Source organism: Rattus norvegicus, chromosome 10 (genome assembly GCF_036323735.1).
Source record: "Rattus norvegicus strain BN/NHsdMcwi chromosome 10, GRCr8, whole genome shotgun sequence".
Lineage (NCBI taxonomy): Eukaryota > Metazoa > Chordata > Mammalia > Rodentia > Muridae > Rattus > Rattus norvegicus.
Genome location: NC_086028.1, coordinates 2,212,868 through 2,236,838, shown reverse-complemented (window position 1 = coordinate 2,236,838; position 23,971 = coordinate 2,212,868). Strand labels below are relative to the sequence as shown.

The 23,971-nt window shown below is 46.4% G+C and overlaps 1 pseudogene across 1 annotated transcript in view; it reads right to left on the bottom strand.

Moving 5' to 3' along the window:
* Window positions 1-23,971, bottom strand: part of Abcc1-ps1 (ATP binding cassette subfamily C member 1, pseudogene 1) — a 107,980-nt pseudogene that overhangs the window by 19,983 nt on the left and 64,026 nt on the right. The window contains exons 6-12 of the transcript XR_005490606.2: window positions 21,075-21,251; window positions 18,896-19,063; window positions 16,960-17,152; window positions 8,199-8,279; window positions 6,792-6,924; window positions 5,957-6,167; window positions 4,640-4,950 (exon numbers count right to left, since the gene is read on the bottom strand). The product of XR_005490606.2 is annotated as an ATP binding cassette subfamily C member 1, pseudogene 1 (transcript). The remainder of the gene's footprint in view (window positions 1-4,639; window positions 4,951-5,956; window positions 6,168-6,791; window positions 6,925-8,198; window positions 8,280-16,959; window positions 17,153-18,895; window positions 19,064-21,074; window positions 21,252-23,971) is intronic.

The following is a 23,971-nucleotide window of genomic DNA, read 5'->3' as shown; positions in this document are numbered from 1 at the left end:
CCTCTACACAAAAGAGAAACAAGCCGAGAAAGAAATTAGGGAAACGACACCCTTCATAATAGACCCAAATAACATAAAGTACCTCGGTGTGACTTTAACCATGCAAGTAAAAGATTTGTACAATAAGAACTTCAAGACTCTGAAGAAAGAAATTGAAGAAGTCCTCAGAAGATGGAAAGATCTCCCATGCTCATGGATTGGCAGGATTAATATAGTAAAAATGGCCATTTTACCAAAAGCAATCTACTGATTCAAAGCAATCCCCATCAAAATACCAATCCAATTCTTCAAAGAGTTAGACAGAACAATTTGCAAATTCATCTGGAATAACAAAAAACCCAGGACAGCTAAAACTATTCTCAACAATAAAAGGACTTCAGGGGGAATCACTATCCCTGAACTCAATCAGTATTACAGAGCAATAGTGATAAAAACTGCATGGTATTGGTACAGAGACAGACAGAGAGACCAATGGAACAGAATTGAAGACCCAGAAATGAACCACACTCCTATGGGCACTTGATTTTTGACAAAGGAGCCAAAACCATCAAATGGAAAAAAGATAGCATTTTTCAGCAAATGGTGCTGGTTCAACTGGAGGTCAACATGTAGAAGAATGCAGATCGATCCATGCTTATCACCCTGTACAAAGCTTAAGTCCAAGTGGATCAAGGACCTCCACATCAAACCAGATACACTCAAACTAATAGAAGAAAAACTAGGGAAGCATCTGGAACACATGGGCACTGGAAAAAATTTCCTGAACAAAACACCAATGGCTTATGCTCTAAGATCAAGAATCGACAAATGGGATCTCATAAAACTGCAAAGCTTCTGTAAGGCAAAGGACACTGTGGTTAGGACAAAACGGCAACCAACAGACTGGGAAAAGATCTTTACCAATCCTACAGCAGATAGAGGCCTTATATCCAAAATATACAAAGAACTCAAGAAGTTAGACCGCAGGGAGACAAATAACCCTATTAAAAAAATGGGGTTCAGAGCTAAACAAAGAATTCACAGCTGAGGAATGCCGAATGGCTGAGAAACACCTAAAGAAATGTTCAACATCTTTAGTCATAAGGGAAATGCAAATCAAAACAACCCTGAGATTTCACCTCACACCAGTGAGAATGGCTAAGATCAAAAACTCAGGTGACAGCAGATGCTGGCGAGGATGCGGAGAAAGAGGAACACTCCTCCATTGTTGGTGGGATTGCAGACTGGTACAACCATTCTGGAAATCAGTCTGGAGGTTCCTCAGAAAATTGGACATTGAACTGCCTGAGGATCCAGCTATACCTCTCTTGGGCATATACCCAAAAGATGCCCCAACATATAAAAAAGACACGTGCTCCACTATGTTCATAGCAGCCTTATTTATAATAGCCAGAAACTGGAAAGAACCCAGATTCCCTTCAACAGAGGAATGGATCAGAAAATGTGGTACATCTACACAATGGAATATTACTCAGCTATCAAAAACAATGACTTTATGAAATTCTTAGGCAAGTGGTTGGAACTGGAAAATATCCTGAGTGAGGTAACCCAATCACAGAAAAACACACATGGTATGCACTCATTGATAAGTGGCTATTAGCCCAAATGCTTGAATTACCGTAGATGCATAGAACAAATGAAACTCAAGACGGATGATCAAAATGTGAAAGCTTCACTCCTTCTTTAAAAGGGGAACAAGAATACCCTTGGCAGGGAATAGAGAGGCAAAGATTAAAACAGACACAGAAGGAACACCCATTCAGAGCCTGCCCCACATGTGGCCCATACATATACAGCCACCCAATTAGACAAGATGGATGAAGCAAAGAAGTGCAGGCAGACAGGAGCCGGATGTAGATCGCTCCTGAGAGACACAGCCAGAATACAGCAAATACAGAGGCGAATGCCAGCAGCAAACCACTGAACTGAGAATAGGCCCCCGTTGAAGGAATCAGAGAAAGAACTGGAAGAGCTTGAAGGGGCTCGAGACCCCATATGTACAACAATGCCAAGCAACCAGAGCTTCCAGGGACTAAGCCACTACCTAAAGACTATACATGGACTGACCCTGGACTCTGTCCCCATAGGTAGCAATGAATATCCTAGTAAGATCATCAGTGGAAGGGGAAGCCCTGGGTCCTGCTAAGACTGAACCCCAGTGAACATGATTGTTGGGGGGAGGGCAGCAATGGGGGGAGGATGGGGAGGGGAACACCCATAAGGAAGGGGAGGGGAGGGTTAGGGGGATGTTTGCCTGGAAACCGGGAAAGGGAATAACACTCTACATGTATATAAGAAATACTCAAGTTAATAAAAAAAAAAAAAGCAGGGTGATGAAATTGCTCAGCAGGTAGGGATTAGCTTAGCTCTTGCTTCATAAACCTTATTCTTAAATCACATTCCAAGATGGAAAGAGAGAATTGGCTATCAACATTGTCCTTTGACATCCACAACTGTAACACAAGCTATTTATTTCTATGTCTGCATGTTACTGTGTGTAGAGGCCAGGAGTCAATGTATCTTCCTTGATCTCTTTTGCACCTTGGTTTTTGAGGCAGGCTCCCCCACTGAACCTAGAACTCGCTGATTTGCTAGACTGTCTGGCTCATGAACCCCAGGAACTGTTCTGTCTCTGCCTCTCCAGCATTGGATCATAAACACACTTTACCTACTTTTCTTTCATTTTTTTACTTTACACTGACTTATTGTTGGAGGGCAGAGCTTCATGCTACACAGCCCGCATGGAGGCCGGAGGCAATGTGATGAAGACAGCTCTCATTTCCACCATGTGTGCCTGCTTTGCCTGGATTGGCAGCATCATGACAGCCCAGGCTTGGCTTTTTCTAGGGAGCAAACTCAGGTGTCTCCATGCTTGCAAGGTAAGCACATTACTCCTCATAGGTCCCTAAGGACATATCATTTCTGGTTTCTAGTGCTACACTGTGCCTGCTCTGAACTGGAGCCCTCAGGAAGCTTTCCAGGCAGCCATGAGGCCATTTACCACATTTTGGTAAATGTAGTCAAGATATTCTAGTAAACAGCTGGCAATGATTTAAAGAAGCCACAGAGAGGTCCAGGAAATGGACCTTTCCCCTACAATTTGATCTTTCTTTATGGTAACTGACCCGTCCAGCAGGTCCAGTTATTCAGGGTCCCGAAGAGGTGCTACCTGATGGTCAAGTGGGGGAGAAAAGAAGGAGACCAAGCAAGGTTCTGTTGTCAAGGTCTCGTTTATTGGGGTGAGCGTTACAGCTTATAAGGGCATTCAGATAGGGGGAGTGACCTTTGTGAAACACAAAGGAGGGAGGGGTGAGGGTATTCAGGCAGTGATAGCAGGAAGCAAAGAGGTCAGGCGGTGGAGACATCTAGTGTTTGCTCAGGCTGAAACGTCCTGTGATTGTTATCTTCCTGTGCCGTCAGTATGTGGGAAAGGCTTTTGTCCAACAACCTCATGACTTTATGGCAGTCATCTCAGGGCTGAGCATCTGTGGCCATACAGCCCAGAGTCACGTAGCCATTCTGAGCTCTACTGTCATAAAATGGTCAGGCCCAAATCCAATACGGCTCCCTACAGGTAACATCATTGACCTGCAATGTGATGGGGCCCAGATATGGGATGGCAGTACCAAGGTCCCCAAACCCTATGTGACAAAAATCCACTATATGGTATTTTTAATTTTTGTTTTGTTTTTGACACAATGTCTTGCTATGTAGCTTTGAACTCTCCATCCTCCTGCCTCAGTTCCCTGCGTACTGGGAAGATAAGCAGGTGCCACCAAGTGTTTACATTGCCATCATTCCCCAACAATCTCAACGCCCAACCTTATGAATGACTATGCTTCAGTTAAAGCTCAGGGTCCCGCTCTTGGCTCTGACAGCTGAGTCTCTACCCATTCACCTGTCACCTGAATATGTAATCTACACAGACATGACCCAAGGAAGTACACATATGCAAAGGAAAAATGGTTTCTACAGAGGAGACTAGGCATGAACCAGAACAGCTGCTCTTCTCCTGGAGGAAACTGGTAGCTGAAAACCAAAATGCCCCATGCCCTCACTTGTAAACAGTAGTGGTCACACAACTACACTTGATGACTGAATGACTTAAATTCTGATCCAGTGGCCATAGGTCCATTTTCTGTTCCCTTTTGTTAATATCAGGATCTGAGCTACACACATGACAGATATGATGAGCATTTGGACCATGAAATCAACTTAAAGATTGAAGATTTATGTGAAGACAGCAAAGCAGATCTAAACAAAAAGGAAGGTGTTAGTGGCAGCAAGAATAACCTGGGGTGTTGACTGACCCATAGGACTACACCAGCCTCAAAAGGGGCTGTGTCCTAATTTGCTGTGAGCATCAACGTTCACCTCCTGATGAGGTTGCTGTCTTTCCTGTCACCACTGTAGAATTTTGTATTTCAGTCTATTAACAACTGCCTCGATAGCTGTGAGCTTTCCTCCAGTACATAACTCAAAAGAGTAACACTGATGAGAAAGAGAGCACACCTAGCTACTCCAAGCTAAAATCAGCCCACTTAAGTATTCACAGCAGACAGGAGCAGAGCTGAGTGCCATGGCCACACTCTCATCAGCCCTGCAGAATATAGGGAGACAAGGAGCATCTGAGTCTCACCTGCACAAAGAAGTAAACCAGACCCAAGGGTGGGATGATGACTGCGGCAATGGGTGTAGCCAGTAGGATGATGATGACAGCTCCAATGACACTGAAGAGTGAACCCATGAACATCTTGATGACCTGCGGGATCATGGAGTCCACTGTGTCCAACTCCTTGGAGAATCGGTTCACTAGGTTCCCACTGGGTGTACGCTCAAAGAAACTCATGGGTGATCGCAGGACATTCTGTAGCAGGTCTAGGTGCAGGCGACGGGAGGCAAAGATGCCCCCAATGGACACAGCCATGGAATAGCCAAATACTGCCACACCTAGAATAGCAATAGAGATGTAAGCGTGAAACACAGGCGAGTGATCTGCAGGGTGGTCTTAGGGGTCTCAACAAGTCAGTGACAGTGGCCCTCGTTGTGTACTATGCCCTGTGCTGGGGTTTCTGAAAAACTGAATTTTCCTTTAATTTTAATAAACTAAAATTCAAACCATTTCCCACAGCTGGAGGTTACTGTACGGGCAACATAGCTCTAATAGCAGATGCTAATGCTGTGTAAACCTGGGGAAATGCCACATCCTCTATATTCTTGTTTTTTCTCAAATATAATATAAAGGCTACAGCAGTTCCTAGCTCTGTGGGGGTAGGGGAATTATAAGTAGAGAAACTTAAGTCATCACACCTGATCTTCTGAGAGCTTGTTCCCAAGCTACCTCAGAGACCAGACAACATCTATCTGTGGTTCCTCCAAACAGCCCACACTCGACAGTCCACAGCCCACAGAATTCTTTCTGGGACTTCTACCAGAACCTCTTTCACCAGGAACAAAGGAAAGGAGGGGCTCTGGAGCTGGTGCTGCCAACTTTGTCAGCTGGTCCTCCCATGTTACCTCATCTATAAAATGGGGACAGTGACACTCAGCTCCAAGCCATATCCATCACTAAGTGCTTTCCCAGCATGCCTGGATATAGGAGAAGCACACAAAGTGAAAAGATTCCCTTACTGTCCACATAAGGGAATCAACAATAGGGGAAAGACGTGTAAAAAGCAGGTTTATGAGCACACACACACCTACAGCAAGATCACACACTCTGAGCTGCTTCATTTAATGCCAGTTCAACCAGCAATTAGCCATGTGGCTTGAGCTGTGGGACTCTTTGAAGAAAAGACTGGGAGGGAGAGAGGGTGGGCATGAATTCAGTAAGCATTTCAGGGTCTACCTTGTGACAGGTTCTATCCATCTGGTCTGACTCAGTTTGGGGATGTAAATTCTCTGAGGACTTGGAGACTCAGTTATGAAGTTACAAATGAAGCAATCTCAACCATACCTTGCAAGATGCCCAAGGCCCCATAGACACTTAGTCGAAAATTCCTGTTCTCCTGAGTCCCATTGACAGCAGGGCGGTCATCTGTCCAGAGACTCAGCCAATAGTTAGAAGCCAGTGCAGATACATGATTGCACAGGAAAAGGAAGATACTCAAGAAGGAGATGCAGAGGCCAATGGCCTTCATGTAGTTCCAGTACACGGAAAGCTTCACCTAGGACCGGTAGAGTATTAGCATAAGGTTAGCTATTCCTGAGTAATTCCTCAGCCCAGCCCACCCTCCTGTTCCCAGACCCTGTTCCCTACCACCCCGTTAGTCAATGATATCAGGCAGCAATGTCAAAGTCAGGCTTTCTGCCTCCCACAGAGCTTCCAGTCAAGCACGTGAACAGGCTCTGTCATCAATCACCCACTGAACCAAGAAAGCACAGAAGGTCCATAAGAGGCAGAGAACACCATGCAAGTGCCCGGGTGAGTGAGGCGGTACTGGGGAGATTTGCCCTGAGGAAGTGATGTTAAGAGTTTCCCAGCTGGGAATGGAAAGCAGGCAGGGAGCGTGTGACCTTCCAGGTGTAAAGGCCCTGAGATGCGAGAGAGCTCAACGCACTTGGGAAAGTGACAAAAATGCCGAAGGGGTTGCAGCTGCCCTACAACTGGGATGGTCCCATTCAATAGTCCAAGCTGCTCAAGCCAGGTAGTCATGTAGTACCAAAATGGATTCAGCAGCTCAGACCCCAACTCCAACTAAAGTCACCTAGTGTCTGTGACCTTGGACCCTGAAAGGTTAGCTGTGAGACTGACATTCCAAGCAAATCATTCTGCACTATGCCTCACTCACCTGCCCTGTCTGGGCCTTGTCTGCTTCCATCAGCTTCCAAGTCTCCTCCTTAACTCCAGACTTCTGCAGCTCGGCTGTGCTGCTGTGCTGCTGGTTAGTAACCACACTGTGGGAAGAAGAGTTGCTGAGATGCCTGTTACCAAGGAGAGCAGGGTGTCAGTCAAAGAACCTTAGGGACTACAAGCACACACATACTTGTGCCCCCGTGTTTCCAGAGACAGGGATGTATATGTCATGAATGGGGCCTGCTGTGGTGCATGTGAAGAGTGTGGGAACAAATCTTTCATGTAGCTCAGTTGGTAGAATGCATGAAGCTCTGAGTTCAAACTCTAGTACTGCATAAAGTAGGCACAGTGGCACATACCTGTAATCCCAGCATCAAGGAGATAGAAGGAAAAGGATAGGGCATTCAAATCCATCCTTAGCTATCTATCCAGTCCAAGGCCATCTTGGGATACATAAGACCCTGCCCCCCAAAAATAAAAATCTCAAACTAAACCAAAGTCTTCTCAAAGCAGTATAGATAGAGCTTAGGGTCACTGGCTCAGAGCCTCTGAGCACTGGCTGAAATCTGAGCTGGTCATATCCAGAGCTGCAGAACTAGTAAACCTCTGTCTGTTTCATGTGAATTGGAACAGGCTAGCAGCAAGCTAGAGCCCAGGAGACTGTAGGCCAACAAATGTACCTAGTTCCCAAAGCAGTGTGACCGTCTGTGATCATATGCTGGCTCACAAAATCCAACAAGTCAGGCCCTGGATCAGTTACCCAAAGATACAGATCGTGTGTGTGTGTGTGTGTGTGTGTGTGTGTGTGTGTGTGCGCGTGCACGCGTGTATGCACGCGCTGAAGGGAGGAGGGGTGGGGGAGGGAAGTGTTCAGAAGTAGAAACAAACAATTCACAATTCAAGGGCAGTATGGGTTATAGTTCAGTGTTGGTCCTTTCTGGGAAGGCTCCTGAAGGATGTGAAGGATGGTGAAGCAGGCAGGACATACAGGTATTCCAAATTCCTAGGAGCTGTGGTGAATAGAGTGAAGGACCACCTATGCCTTCTCAGATCTCACAGGCAGATATTGGTACGGGAGCAATTCAGGGCCGGATAGACACACACACACACACACACACACACACACAAACACACACACACACATACACAAACACACACACAAACACACTCACAAACACACACACACAAACACACACACAAACACACACACAAACACACACACAAACACACAAACACACACACAAACACACACACAAACACACACACACATACACAAACACACACACAAACACACACACACATACACAAACACACACACAAACACACACACATACACAAACACACACACAAACACACACACACACACAAACACACACATACACACACACAAAACACTGCTTACCTCTGCAGGGGCTTCCCTACTGCGTCTGTCACCAGTATCCATTTTCCACCGGCTTTGACTCCTTCCCTAAACCACTGACACCTGGCAGAAGACAGGCAGAGGGGAGAATGTGGCATCAAAAGCTGGGCAGGAGCACAAAGGCCAGGAGCCCAGTCACTTCCAGAAGAGACAACTGTGACTCTGGCTACCAGGGAGCTTGAGAAGACAAAATCGTATTATGCTGAGATCCATCCAAATCTCAGGACCCCAGGGAGGTCCCAGGCTCTACTACTGACTGTTTAGCTGGGGGCAGGTGGCACCTGAAGCCATGGGTGAAATACAATCACTCACAATCAAGTTCAGGTTACTGAGGAGATGCTGGAGCCCAGGCAGGGAGAGGAGACAAGGCAGAATGTGCTGGACTCTAAACATCCAGTAGGGGTCACTGCTTAACACAAGCTCTGCACCCATGCGATATCAGGCTGTCATTGGAGAAGGGAGGATTCAAAGTTAAAATCTAGCCTGGGCTACATATTGAGACCCCCATCTCAAAAACAAACAAATGTCAACCATTGTGACAATGGCATCTACCACAGGCAAAGGCCCAGAGACCCTTAGTGCCAGAGCTTATGCACTGTGTGGTCCAATTACACAGGAGATGCCCAGAACCTGGGGAATCAGACCTGATACAACACCCATGTCTCTAGTAAGAATGTTTTGATATTTGAACAACTGGTGAGACTGTGTAGGGTCAGCTGCTAGACACCTACCCTAATCCCAGAAGGATCTACCAGGTGTCAACAAGATCAGAACTAAATGGCATTTGATGGTGATTGGGGGCACCACTGTGTCTCCCGCTCAACAGCCACTAATCTGGATTCTCACCCTACATTGGCTCCTCCATTCTTTAATACTAACAGAAGACAGACAACTAAGGCATCAAGGACTTGGGCAGGTGGCTGGGTGGGTGCGTGTGTGCATGCACACACACACGCAAAGTCTGCTCACAAATAACAGCTTCTGAGGTAGGAGTGGCTCAGTAAATGAGCAGATATAGCAGGCTCCTGCCTGGACCCCTACAGGGACTCAGCTCCAGCAGTCAGGAACCCAGGACTGTGGGATTGAGCTTTTTCACTTAGCTGTTTGCTCTGGGGAAATGCAAAAGCCTCTAAATGGGAATCTAGCCGACCCTCATATGAAGCCAAGGCCAAGGTGACATCATGAGATTCTGCTTGTATGAACATTTGTGAACATGTTCCAGGTAATTCTGGACCTGGGTAGGAAAAGACTCACTCCTTTAAACATGCCTTTAAACATCAGTGTCTATGTTTATTTTGGTATGTTATCTTGTGAATACACATGTCTGTAGTAAGAGTTTGGCTTCTTTAAAAACCCAGTTTATGTTCTATGAATACATCTTTGTTTTAATCTCAGGTGTGGGATATGAGGCTGCTTCAGATTATCCACAGCCATTAACTATGACTGTCTCACGCTCAAAGAGGGGCATAATTTTTGCCAGCTACAGATAGTTTAATTCTGGAGGCTCTCAACAGGGAATAAATGCTAGAGCCCCAAGAGGGGTGGAAGGGGCTCCTAAGAAGGCAGGAGTTGCTGCCACTGTTCACACACACACACACACACACACACACACACACACACACACACACACACACCCCTCTGCCCCACTGCTGTTACATTTGCTATTGATGGACTGCTGGTTTGCTAAGCTGTTGGATATTCTAACAACGAAGACTGAACTTGCTCCTAATCAGCAGGAAGTAGCTTATAGAGGTTTAGGTCTACTTTCCCCTCTTTCTCTCCTACCTAATGTTGAGGGATTGGTAGAAATTAGGGTAAAATAAGGGTTGGGAGGTTGAGATATTAGAACCCAATGAAATAATTTTAAAAACACACCAACACATTGTTGTCTGGATGCACATGGACAGAGGTTACATCATCTCAACTGCTGTTGCTCAGGTCCTGTCCATTTTAATTCTGAGTCAGGGTCTCTCCTATCCTGGGGTCAGTGACTAGGCCAGACTGGCCAGTGAGGCCCAGGATCTGCCTATCTTCATTTGTCTAGTGCTGAGTTTATAAGTACACATCATACCTGACGTTTTATATGTGTCTGGGAGTGACAATCAGGTCCTCATGCTTTTAAAGGCAGTACTGGACTCACTTTTAGCTCCACAGCACAGCCACTGCTTCTTGGTTTTTTGGGTTTTTTTTTTGTTTGTTTTTTGGTTTTTTTGTTTGTTTGTTTGTTTTTGAAAGCCACAAACCCCAAAACAGTCATGTTAACTACGATGAAAGATAATAAGCAAGACTTCCCAGACACAAGCACGTACAATCATGCATGCATGGTATACCCCTATCCTTCCTGCCCCTGCCTCAGTGGCTCCAGAGGAACTTCTGTGGTGGCTCCTTCTCCACCTACCAGGTATCCATGAGCTGATGGTACACCTGGATTTTCTTGGGGCTCAACTGTGCAAGAGGGAATCTAAGATCTTGCCCACTTCTCCCTGTTACCCAATGCTCCTTTGCCCAGGCAGTGCTTGTCAGAATTCCTCTCTTGAGACCCTCATGACCTCCAGTGGTCATAAGATCAAGGACCACTCCATTCCTCTGTCCTAGCAGATTCTGCCTAGAGGCCTCAGTTCCACTCCATCCCCAGGTCTCTGACTGACTGGAGAGCCATACAAGTCTTTGTTTAAAATAGGTTGAGTAGGTTCCGTTACCTGTCTCAGAGCCCTTGGTCTAACCCCAACCCCACACTGCTGCATATAAGAGAGTGGGGCCCCCAGTACAGCTATCAGATTTTGCTGCAGGATACTCCTAGTCTTAGTTGTGGTTTTACTACTGTAAACAGATACTATGACCAAGGCAACTCTTACAAGAAAAACATTTAATTGGGGCTGGCTTACAGGTTCAGAGGTTCAGTCCAGTATCATCAAAGTGGGAATATCACAGCATCCAGGCAGGCATGGTACAGGAGCCGAGAGTTCTACATCTTCATCTGAAGGCTGCTAGCAGAATACTGGCTTCCAGGCAGCTAGGATGAGGGTCTCAATGCCCACACCCACAGTGACACACCTACTCCAACAGGGCCACACCTTCTAATAGTGCCACCTCCTGGACTGAGCAAATACAAACTGTAACACTCCTCCTACACTCCCAAAGTCACCTGCATTACCCTTCATGCACAGGGCTGTATTAAACAGCCTTTGAACCCCGTCTTTTCCTTATCTTTCTGCTATGTGCCCAGCATTTCCCTCCATGACCTCTGTGAAGTATGCTGGCCAAAGTCACTTGACCTGGGAGATAAGCAAGCTCAGATTTGGAAATATATCCCGGAGTCACCCCCAAAGCTTCAAGGTGAAATTAGTGCATCCCAAATTCCCACCAACAGTGACTAGCTCAGGATGACTACAGCCCAGCACCATAGCCCAGATGCTAATGACCTTCCTCAGCTACCACTTCACTGCCTGGAAGTCATGAGATTTAGGAAAAATGTTAAGAGCCACAGGCAATGCCTTCTCTGTGCTTCTACTCAACTCACCTGCGAGACTGAAGAGGTAAAGTGGGCTTCAGTTTCCCCATCCCACCTGGGCAGGGTGGAGCCTTGGCTCAAAACTTCCTGCAAAAGCTCCAATTATGCTTAATCATCAAGAAAGCAGGAAAGCCAAGCATGGTGGTGCACAGACCTAAAGTTCCAACTACTCTTGAGACTGAGTCAAGAGGACCGCAAGTTCAAGGCCAGTCTGGGCAACATCTCAACATGGAAAGGAAAAGGAGGGCTGGGGGTACAGCTCAGTTACAGGTTTGGCCCAACCTGCACCAGGGCCTGGGTTTGGTCTCCAGCATAGGCAATAAAGAAGAAAAGAGAAGGTGGGTATAGCTCACAGAGCACTGGCTTGGCACAAGCAAAGCCCTGAGTTCCATCCACACACTGTGGGGGATGAGCCTGGAAAGAGCTGCTGTCGGGAGAAGGATGACAAACTAGAGGCTCAGGAAGGAGTGACAACAGGAGGTGACAGACCCTTCCACTGGGCCAGCTGCACAAAGGTGAACAAGGCCACTCAGCTCCTGTGTGTCCTGGACACTGCCTCAGGGCAGTGTGGGACCTTTTCTCTGGGTGCGTCCTGTCCTTTAGTCTCCCTCACTAATGCAGATAGCACCATGACATTCTTTATAATTAAGTCTGTCTTTCCTGCCAGAGTCTAGAACACACACTAGTTTTTATCTGTCATTCTACTCCCAGCTCCTGGTGTACCACATACACCAGGACAACACTGGAAAGGGACACTATTCAATACAGCTGACACTCTGTATACCTCTGATGAGAGATAATATGACTGACAAGTGACAGCCAGTGAGGAAGTGAAACTGACCCTCCAGTGCCTCCAGGGGTCAGAGCAGCCACCTCCTGCCCTCAGAGTCCATGAACATTTGCTGCAAAACCTGAGGGAAACAGGCAAACAAGCTCGGCTCTTCTATTCAGGTGGTTTTATAGCTCAATCCGCACAGGGATCTCTGAAGACACACAGTGGCAATGGAGAGTCTTAACTCAGATCTCATCAGAGCAAACACTCTTGCCCACTGAACTTACCAGTAATTTTAAAATGAACACATTAACAAATGAAAGTCACAAAACATCTCTGGAGTCTCTCCTAGCACTAAGTTAGGGTCACTGACTCTACAAGCCAGGCACTGTCCCCTTCCCACACCATCACCTGCCTCCCTCAAGCAGACACTAAAGAATCACAATAGCTCTTGTACTCAGTAAGGTAGCCTCCTCTGAGGGGATAGCTCAACTGCCCCTTACTTTTTTCTTTTTTGCTCCCAAACAGACCTGTACGATTTCAGCACCTCTAGCATTATTCCCAACATTTCAAGGTGTGAGAAAGACAGGAAGCTGCTGAGGGAACTGTGCCCTGCGGGAGGAACCCTCTGCATCTGCTGGTTAGGATGATGGCCAAGAAGTAGGGAGTCTCTGGTTTCCCAAGGCAAGAAACAGGAGCCTAAACTGTCTTCAAACCTGTGATCCTCCTGCCTGGACTGGGTGAGACAAGTCCATGTTACACCTGGCAGGAGGCAGGGTGGCTGAACTGGGGAAAGGAGCCACCTCCTGCCCTCAGAGTCCAGGAATGAAGTATTTTCACTGCCAAATAAAGTGGCATGCATAGAAAATAAGAAACTGGGGTCAAGGAGAGGGTTTAGTGAATAAAAGCGCTTGCTGCCAAGCCTGAAGACCTAAGTTTGAATCCCTACAAGTTGTCCTGAGTGCCATACATACATGTGCACACACATACACAAACACACTGAATAAACAATAAACATAGAACAATGTTTTAACATAAAAAAGGCAACTAAAAAACAAACAGTCCTCCATGTTGTGTACAAAGGGCCCTCACAGTTGGGTTTGGGGGCAAAACGAGGGGGAGACAGACAGACTGCCTTCACAAACAGGGTTTCAGGGTTTGTAAGGGTTTCACTCTTACTAATCGAGTTGGAAATGGTAAAATGAAATACAGTGACAGAGATTGCCACAATCTATCACTTGTGCTAAGAGGTAAGGCCTATTCTGCCTGAGAACAAACAGGCCAGACTTAGGGCAGAAAAAACTCATTCCAATCAGATAGGAAGACCAACAAGAATGCAGGCTGTCACGCAGGCAAAAAGTAAGACATAGCTTCTACTCTTCCTCAAGACACAGCCTCACTGTCTCTCCAGCACACACTAACCTCAAACTCAGAGTCCTCCATCAGTCTCCCAGCGGCTGGGATTATAGTACTGTAGCTTTTCTTTCAGACCACTAGAAATAATTAGCAACAGCCAACAAGCAGAAGCAATCCCTGTCCCCACCCCCGTGGATAAGCAACTGTAAGACTAAAATACAGTACAGTACAATGGAGAATTATGCAACCACGGAAGGAGGTATGGCTGCGATGCAGACAAGCCTTAAAAATATGAGGCTGGATGCAGGCAAAAACACCATACTGCAGGCATGAAAAGTTCATAGCAGACCAGACAAGAGTACAGGAGTGCCTGCCAAGGAATGGGGACACTTGGTTTTCCTCTGAAGTGACCAGAATGCTCTAAAGTAAATCATTGTGGCTAAAAGACAGTAAGTATGTTAACAAACACCAGTTGACACAAATTCAATGGACATAAGGTTGGTATGAATTATAGCTCAATAAAGCTTTTTTCTCAAACTCCCAGTGATCTACCTGCCTTAGCCTCCTAAGTGCTACGATAAGAGGTACCTATAATCCTGGCATCTTACTATGACATTTATTAAAAACCACTATGATATGCTGGGCATAGTGGCACACGTCTTTAATCCTACCACTTTAAAAATGGGGCTTTTTTTGAATTTAAGGCCCACCTGATCTACACAGAAAGTTCCAAGCCATCCAGGACTACAAAATGAGACCCTTTCTTAACCTCCAGCAGTCCGGTCCTCTACTGGGGGTGGGGGGGGACCTCTAGGAGCCACTGGTAATACCCGAATGCTGATAACGAAATGGGCCCCACTCCCCTAACATAAGACCAAACGTGGGACCTGCCCTGCTGTCAGTCACTCTATGCCCTTAGACAGATGTTTCTTCTCTGACATTCAAGGATTCAAGACTTCACTCATTTGGCCAAGAGATGTGGCTTGGCGGTTAAGAGCACCTGCTGATCTTGCAGAGGACCAGGGTTCAGTTCTCAGCACCTAAATGGCAGCTCACAAAGGTCTATTACTCCAATTCCAGAGGATCTGACTCCCTCAGGTCTCCACAGGCACCTGCACACAGTGTACTGATATTCACACACAGTGTACTCATATTCACAAACGCAAACATACACTTAAAACAAAAAATAAATAGTAAGAGTTCCCTACTAAGTTTAGACTGAAATTCAAACCGACTCCTTCAAGGTCCTTCTGGGTGAGTGAGCACCTCACTGTCTCATTTCCTATCACCTACCCTGATTCAATGTCTAGCCTGACCACTGTATCCTTGTGTCCAGGTCTTAAATCAAGCTGGTCCTCAGGCCTTTGCATATGCCTACATAGTCTCTGGGTTGCCTCCTCCCAATGCCTGTCATCTCCTCAGGCTCCCAATGCCTATGCTGAATCCCTGGTCTGATCAATCTGTCTTCTACTTCTACATTTTAAGGCCTGCTAGGAGGGGGATTTTCATGTTATCTTATCACCGAGCCTGAACTGTGTGTGTCCTCCTATAAAGGTCATATGAATACCTCACCCCCACCCTTAGACTGTTACAATGTCTGGGATAGAATCTTCAGGAAGTTTACTAAACCCAAGATATGACACAGTGCAGTCAAGAAGCCCAAATTCCACTTCACTGCTTTCTCCACAAAGAGGTGGCTGTTAGCCAGGCATGGTGGAACATGCCTGTAATCCCAGCATTTGGCAGGAGGATCAGATGGATGGAGAAGTGAGGGATGTGAAGATAAACTGAGAGGCCTAAGCACAGCACAATCCACAGCCTACAGTCAACTCCTAGCCGCAAAGCTCTTGACACAGGAATTGCTCTCAGTGGAGGGTATGCAATATGAGCTAAGAAAGCATAAGTATTTCATACACAGTAGGTGCTCCAAAAATGTTCAAATGGCCAGGTGAGTGGACAGCAAACATCTTTTTTCTTAGTGACACCAAGCTCACAGGCCAGTCCTTGAGATTGGAGGTTGCCACTTTGATGAGACTTTTACTCCTGGGAAACTGAAGTGGCTCTGCAGCTCCGTCTGAGGACCATCTACCTGAGATCTGTCTGGAGACATGTGGGATAGCAGACAGGTCCCAGAGAGGCTACAGCTAGGTGGGAAGCTGTCAAACAAGTTTCAAACATTTTACAATAGCTTTAACCAAAGAAAGATGTGCAGATCGATGGGGTGTCCCTGTGGGCTGCGAGACAGATGCTGGCGTGGCATCATCTCTGTGCAAGTCAACTAAAGCCACTGCTCCTAAGATGCAGGTAACCAGAGTCCTCTGAGGAGAGCTTATGTGACTAATAGAATAAGAAGCTACTGAGAAGGCTGCAAAATGGTCCCTGACTCACTGACAGAGAGACCTAGGCTGACAGAGCCTGGCACTTCCTTCCTAACTCCCCCAGCAATAAGGTCTGCAGGAACAGATTGAACTGGCACCAAAAACTCAGGCCAGTAGCAGAACCCAGGACAGTAGGTGAGGTAGCTGCAATGGCCTGGTCTGTGTTCTGTGTCAGAGGAGCAGTAGAGCTGAGGCTATCAAGCTATCAGGACATCCCAGATGCCCAAGATTACACTAGTCACCAGGACATGCCAGGCTGCCCCTGCTGTCACATTGCTCTTTGGGAGTAGGGGTGAGGGGAGAGACCAACACAGGTCAGACAATCTCCAGGCCACAAAGTTCTGAGGAACATGGCCACCATGAGTGTTCACACTCTCCACATTAGGCCATGTCCTATGAGCCCGGTGTGTCCTAAGCTACACCATGGTTATCACTAGTACTCAGCCCCCTGAGGAATAGAGAAAATATATTTTTATCCCCTTTCTAGAGATTGAAGAACCGAAAGCCCACAGGAGAAAGTACTTTTACAGAAAGAATAGAGACTTACCTTGAGGTCACAAAACCAAAACCCTCTGTACTTAATCTGCAAGGTTAAGCTGACCTACCTATTGGTCTCCAAAAGCCAGACGTTTTTGTTACCTAATACCTTCATGAACTGCACCCCTAGAGTGCAGGTTTTCCATAAGCAGCTATAATGACCAAGGCCAACTCCTGAAAGTCCCCTACCATTCTTACTGTCATCCTCTGAAGCCAGGTCCTGCTCAGTGTTGGCATAGGTGCGCACGAACTCAGCAAAGGCCCCATCCCGGTCTAGCAGCTCCTGATAAGATCCCATCTCTGAGATCTTGCTGCCACTCATGACAATGATGACATCCACTTGGGGCAGGTAGCTGATACCATGGGTGACCAGGATCCGTGTCTGAGGGTAAAACATAGACCTGGCCCCATCAGTACTGTGGAGGAGACACTGTCAGAACCTCCTTAAAACTAGGAGTTCTCTCTCTCTCTCTCTCTCTCTCTCTCTCTCTCTCTCTCTCTCTCTCTTTTCTCTCCCTTCTTTCTCCCCTCTTCCCCCTCCCCCTTCCTCCTTCCTCTCTCTCTCTCTCTCTCTCTCTCTCTTTCTCTCTCTCTCTCTCTCTCTCCTCTTTCTACCCTCTCCCCTCTTCCTCCTTCCCCCCTCTCTCATGCGCTCTCTCTCTCTCTCTCTCTCTCTCTCTCTCTCTTTCTCTCTCTCTCAGCGGGACTCACCCTGTTTCAGGCAGGAGCAGCAGGAGACAGAGAAAATAATAGAATCCTGCCTGGTCCCCAGGGATAGACACAAAAAGAATCACACGCATAGAAGCAGTATTGGGGTAAGGGGGGTACAGCATAGAGAGAATGGTAAGCAAAGTGTTGGAAAGACTATATGGGAAGGAAACTCTAAGAGGAAGACAAAAGCTACGAGTATGGATGAGGAGATAGAGAGGCCACCACACTACCTGCATTAGATAGCCCATTGTGTGTTTGCAGTACTGAGGTCTAAATTCAAAGCCTCTGCATACTAGGCAGGCACCCTACTACAAGGCTACATACCTAGCCCTTGTCTTTTAAGGTAAGTTCTTGCTGCATAGGCCAAGCTAGCCCAACTCTCCCATCTCAGCCTCCTCAGTGCTGGGCTAGCAGGCACACACCACCATGCCTAACTCTGATGTTTATGCTTTAGACAGGAACTCTCCCTATCCACCCAGCCTAAACCCATCACAAAACTGGTCTATGCTGCACAGTCCTGCTTGTTTGCCATGCTGGGCAAAGGCATGTATATTAGACTATCAATAGATGATAACCAATCTCTTCTTGAAGAGCTAGGTGGTATGGTCACGGTTTAACAGTTGATACACACAGCACACCATCTCTAAGGGAAAAGGTAGCAATACTTGCTTTGTGTTTCCTGGGTTTTTGAAACCACAGCACTCCTTTCTACACACATTGCTACTTTATAATTAGGAGAGAAGTGCCAGGATGCTCCTCCATGGCTCTAAAAAAAAAAACCAAACCAGGATCACAGCCTAGTTCCTCCCTGGCTAAGGCCGGCTGAGCCATCTTCCTACCTCAAGCTCTACCCTCTGCCTCAAACCTATCATGGAGAAGGACAACAGCCATACTCAAGATCTGGATGCCCTCATTAGGAAGAAATTTCCTTTAACCAGTGAGGCAATCAACACATACGGGGCGAACAGCTCACCTTATAAAGACCTGGTAGGACACCTGTCTTTGGGGAGCTGGCAGATGGCTCGGTTCATAAAATACTTGTCACACAAGGATCTGAGTTTGATCCCCAGAAAAAGTCAGACATGGTGGCACACCCCTACAATCCTGCTGTCAGGGAGGCAGAGACAAAAGACAGAAGGATCTTTAGGGTCAGCATAGCTTTAGTCAATGAGGTCGAGGTTCAGGAAGAGATCTTGTCTCAAAGAACAAGGTGATAATGGTACCTGAGTAAGGACAACCATGATTGACTTCTGCCTTCCACCTGTATACACATATGTATATGCAAACCAGTATATACATACTGTACACGTCACGCGCACACACACACAGAGAAGCATGAAAGCAAGCCCAAGAATCAAAGACTTGTCCAAAGCCACATTGCCAATCAACTGAAGTATTGGCCCTGGGAGAATACCTTGTTCTTCAGTAGGCCCATGGGACCCACCACCTTCTCAAAGATGTGCTTCCCAACATGTGCATCCACAGCCGAGAGGGGGTCGTCCAAGAGGTAGATGTCAGAGTTACAATACACAGCCCGAGCCAGGCTCACACGCTGCTTCTGGCCCCCCGACAGGTTCACACCCTAGAAGACAGTGAGAACAGTGGATTTCTTGGGATCCTCAGGACCCCAGAACCATATAAAACAAGAATGGGGACAGAAGAGCTGCTGATTGGGGTACATGAACCCCAGCAAGTGCTCAGGGAAGGGCAGTAGACAGTCAGGCCTGCTGGCACATCTCTCAGCCCAGCTGATCAGAGGCTGAGAGGCAGGAAGATGGCAAGGAGGGCTAGGGGTACAGTTCAGTTACAGAACATGTGCCCAGTCTATACTAGGGCTTATACTGCCACAAGAAAGAGGAGGTGGCACCTTTTGATATTTTGAAACTCATCAGCCTATAGAAGAGTCTATAGAAGACACAGCATAGATGGCAAAGACATTATTATTTGTATGCCTATTATATTATTATGTTGTAGCTGACATAGCTACTATTACTGTTAGTGTTCTGTGGTGAGATTCACTCTGAGCTACCATTCTTATTAAAGTCACATAGCAAAGCTGACAGCACCTAGGGCACTCAACTCACAGAGGAAGGGTTCAACCCCAAGCAGCAACAACCCACTCGCAACAACGAGTGACCAACATCGTGGCCATGTACAGTTCAAACGCCCAATGACACCTATTGAGTAAACTGCCCCAACCTGTGCCAAGGCTGACCCTAGTAGCCAGCTCCCATGGGTTTTTTTTTGTTTGTTTTTTTGTTTTTGTTTTTTTTTGCGGGGGGTGTGTGTGTGTGTGGCAGGGGTGCATATGGACAGTGCTAGGGGTATTGCCAGGGCCTTTGCCCATACTAAACAAGTATTCTACCACTAAGTCACACTGTTATCCATTTTTAGTATTTTATTTTGAGATGGGATCTTACTAGGTGGCCTAAGATTTCAAGGTTGCTTCAAACTCATGACTCTCCTACCTCAGCTTCCTGCATGCTGGGATGAGAGGCCCAGCTAAAAAGGTCCCTTTGATCTCAGCTTATTGACTTGAAGAAGATGCAGTACACAAAATCAGTCAATCCTTGACTCCCACCTAACTTTGGCACTGAGACTTGAAGGGGACAGTGTCTCCAAGTGCTACATGCCAGCATTAATAAACCAGGATAAGGCTGATAAGCTGACTGCTGACCCACCCTCTGCTTGCTTTGAAGACACTGGCAATCCTGCGTTAGATCCCACATAATATTTAGACCCTTCAGTTTGCCTGGCACCTCCAAGCTACAAGGGTACTAGCCAAACCAAAGGATCTCCAGGTCCATGCCAAGTAAAAGACACCATGCATCAAGTAAGCAAGTTGGTGAAAGAATCCTTGGCAGGAGACAAACTTGGCTCTCCCAAGAGGTCCCTATCACCATGGGTGGCTGCACATCCAGCACATAGACAAGACAATCACTTGCACTGGAGCAAATGGGCTGAGAAGCACACATAAGGCCCTCTTCAAAAGTGACAGCAAAACAGGTGACAGGACAGATTTAAGAGTCTCTTTCCCATGGGACTCAACATCAGGCAAGTCCTCTAAGCGTCCTTGAGCTTCCCTTTCCTTAGCAATGCATTAGGAATCAGAACAAACCCCTCGTGAGCTGCTAGACAGATATGTTAGGTTGAAAATGTTAGGACGGTAGCGGAGTGAAGAAGTGGGTGCCAGCTGGTCTAGAGCTGTGTCCATCATCACATTCCCTAGGCGACTGTGTGACTGCCAAGGGAAGCCACTTCTAATGTCTTGTCCTGTGGGTGGTACAGTATGTAGCAAAGCACAGAATACCTTTGGTTTTTATTCTCTTAGACACTACACCACTGTGTGAAAGGCTCCCACTTAGGTGGCCACTGACATCTCAACTCAGACCACCGTACCAAGAGCCATATGATATAGACCCTCACCAAACTTACATGGCTTGACAAAAGGAGCACAGCCACAGGCTAGAGACAGCTGATCCTGACAGCACTAACAAGAGGACAGCATTTTGTGTGAAAGGTCCTGAAAAGTGTGCACCTGTTTGTTACACAGCAGCAGCTGATGCTGCAAGCTGTACCCATGCCATACTCACCTTCTCACCAATCTCTGTGAGGTCCCCACTGGGAAGGATTTCCAAATCCAGAAGGAGGGCACAGGCTTCCATCACCGCCTTGTAGCAATGTTCCTGCAGGGGGCGCCCAAACAGTATGTTCTCTCGGAGAGAGTCATTCTGAATCCATGCCTGCTGGGGCACATAGGCCACAGAGCCCTGTATGGCAGGCAGTGGAAAGGAAAGACAGATAGACTTGGTAAAAGGGCAACAGCAGACACCTGCCTGCAAAAAGAACCAACTGCCCAAACACAAACTACAAGGACAAGGACAGAGAAGAACACTGATCTAATGGAATAACATGGACAAGGAACAAATGAATCCAACTCCTTCAAGGGACAGAAAGACCAGCTTCACTGGACAAGGGCGACTTAGGTGTGGGCAGGACAGGCAGGACAGAAGGTGAGAGGGACCAGTTCACACACAGTTGGTATCATGTCCACTTTTATCAAAAAAGGTGATAGAAAGCCACAAAAGATTCTAAAGTAAGGGACTAGAAATCAATGACCTAAATCTGTATCTAAAACTCTCAGAAAAAGGACCCAAATTGCTATTTAAACATTCCAGTTTCTATGAGCCTCAAGTGTCAGGCACCCCAACTGTCAGGCTCACAAGATATTGAGCCAAAGGCCATGTTTACCAAGACACTGGGGAAAACTAACATTCTGAAATCACCAGCTATAAACCCAAGGCTCAGACCTTCCCTCCTAAGCACGGGGACCCAGACCACCCACTGCTTCATATTCAATCCCTGCTCTACCATATGCTGTGGGGTGTGTTTGGAGTTGGCCCTCTTTTGTCATGGTTAGGCAAGAGTGTTTCTCTGCTGATGTCTTGACACTGCTCCTTATTACTTCCTCCCACTTCTTTTCCTCTTCTCCCTCCCTTCTTTAATTTTTATAGCTGTTTTAGATAATTTTATTTCTTGTGTTTTGCTTGCATGTATATATGGCCATTGTGTGTATATCTGGTACCTGGAGGTTAGAAGAATCAGATCCTTTAGAACTGAAGTTTGGGAAGGTTGTGAACCACCATGTGGGTGCTAGAAACAGAACCTTGGCTCCTCTGTAAGAACAAGTGCTCCAACTCTGAAGCCTTGCTTTTTCTTTTTTTGAGGCCACATCTGGCCTCCAACTAATTATGTACTTAAGGGTGACTCTGAGCCTCTGATTCTTTGCCTTCACCTCCTGAGTGTTGGGATGGCAGGCCACACCTAGCTACTACCTTCATTTTGGTATTTTTATTGTCTGTTTTTCCCAGGGAGGCATCTTCATAGGGTCAGGGACCTTGTCATCTCCCTTCCAGCCCCATCTCCAGCATTGACCTTCATCCTGGCATAGAAGCAAGTCTATGAGCTTTATCTAAGAGTTTCCCTCTCCAGCCAGCAAACATCTTAGTCTTTTGCCTTGATGGGCCAACAAGGTTGAGATCTCTACTTCAGGAGGGATGATGTGGCCTTAGCTAGGGAAATCCATGTTTTAAACATAGCCCTATGGGCCTCATGTAGTTCTTTTGGCATTGGAGGATCCTTTGAGGCCTCTGACTTTCTGGGTATGAGTACTGAGGTGCTGAGATATAATACTGGAGTTACTTACCTAGAACCCTACAGGACTGTGATCTGAACCCAGACTGAAGGCATCTGCCTCAGCTTGTTAGGCCTCCACTAGGGTGAGGAGGGAACAACTGCTCTGGGCACATGTTTCCTGGGGGAATCTGATGAGCAGCAGACTTACTATTTCTCAAGAGCTCTCTAGTCTGCATAGTGGCAGCTTTACATTTATGTAAACTCTGTTGTGGTATAGTGAGTTACTATAGATTTTATCCCTAAGAAAGCTGGGCAAACACTTTCCTATGTATTGCCTAGGCAGATGAATTTTCTTCCTGTCCTGTTTTTTTTGAGACAGGATGTCCTGTCTATACTGCTCTGGTCACTTTGTAGCTGCTGAGGATGACCTTGAATTTCTGACAAACACCCCCCCACACACCTCTTGCTCTTAGAGTGCTGGAGTTGCAAGCATTCACCACTGCACCGAGTTTTATTAATGAACCCAGAGCTTCCTGCATGCTAGGCAAGCATCCCCCAACCCCTGGTTTTTTTTTATTTTTATTATTTTTGTTGTTGTTGTTTCTTTTTTTAATGACTTAATTAAAAACAAAAAGATGTATATAGCCCAGGCTGGCTTTTATCTCACAGCAGTTTTCTTGCTTTAGTTTTATGGGATTGCAGTGTGGAAAGCCATGCCTGGCTTATGACTTTGTTTTAAGACAGTTCTGCTTGCAACAAGTTGTAAAAACAACACAGTACCCTTGCATCTTTACTCAGTAATAATATTGGAGAGATAAGGGTTAAAAAATAGAGCCATTATTTGGCCAAATATCACTCATAACAATTCTTTTCATGTCATCAAATATTGCAGCAAGCCATTGTAGGTGCAAAATGAACCATCCTGTCATTAGGTGGGCTTATTGCTTTACTTATTAGCTGCAGCTTCTCTCTTTGACTGCCGTGATGTGGGGTTTGTTTAGAAAAGGGAAATGAAATTCTTATCTCTTTTCATTTAATCTGTGTAACAGAACAATGGCTTGTGTCACTGTCTTTTTAACATCCATATAAATTTCTGTATGACACATAGTGTGTTGTGGTTTGGAACACTGCTTTTCTAGCTCACCTTTTCCCAGCCAGGGCCCCTTCTGACTGCTTCTAGAGCTTTGAGCATGTTCACTCACCTTTGGACCTACTGGCTCTGCGGTTTAACCGAGTGTTCTGGCCTTACCTTGTTTGTTTCTTGCCCAGTAATTTGTTTTCAAACAGAAATAAACTTTGATACTCTGACTCTGCTCCCTAAACCAGCTTCTTCTGGAACTATAGGAATGAAACA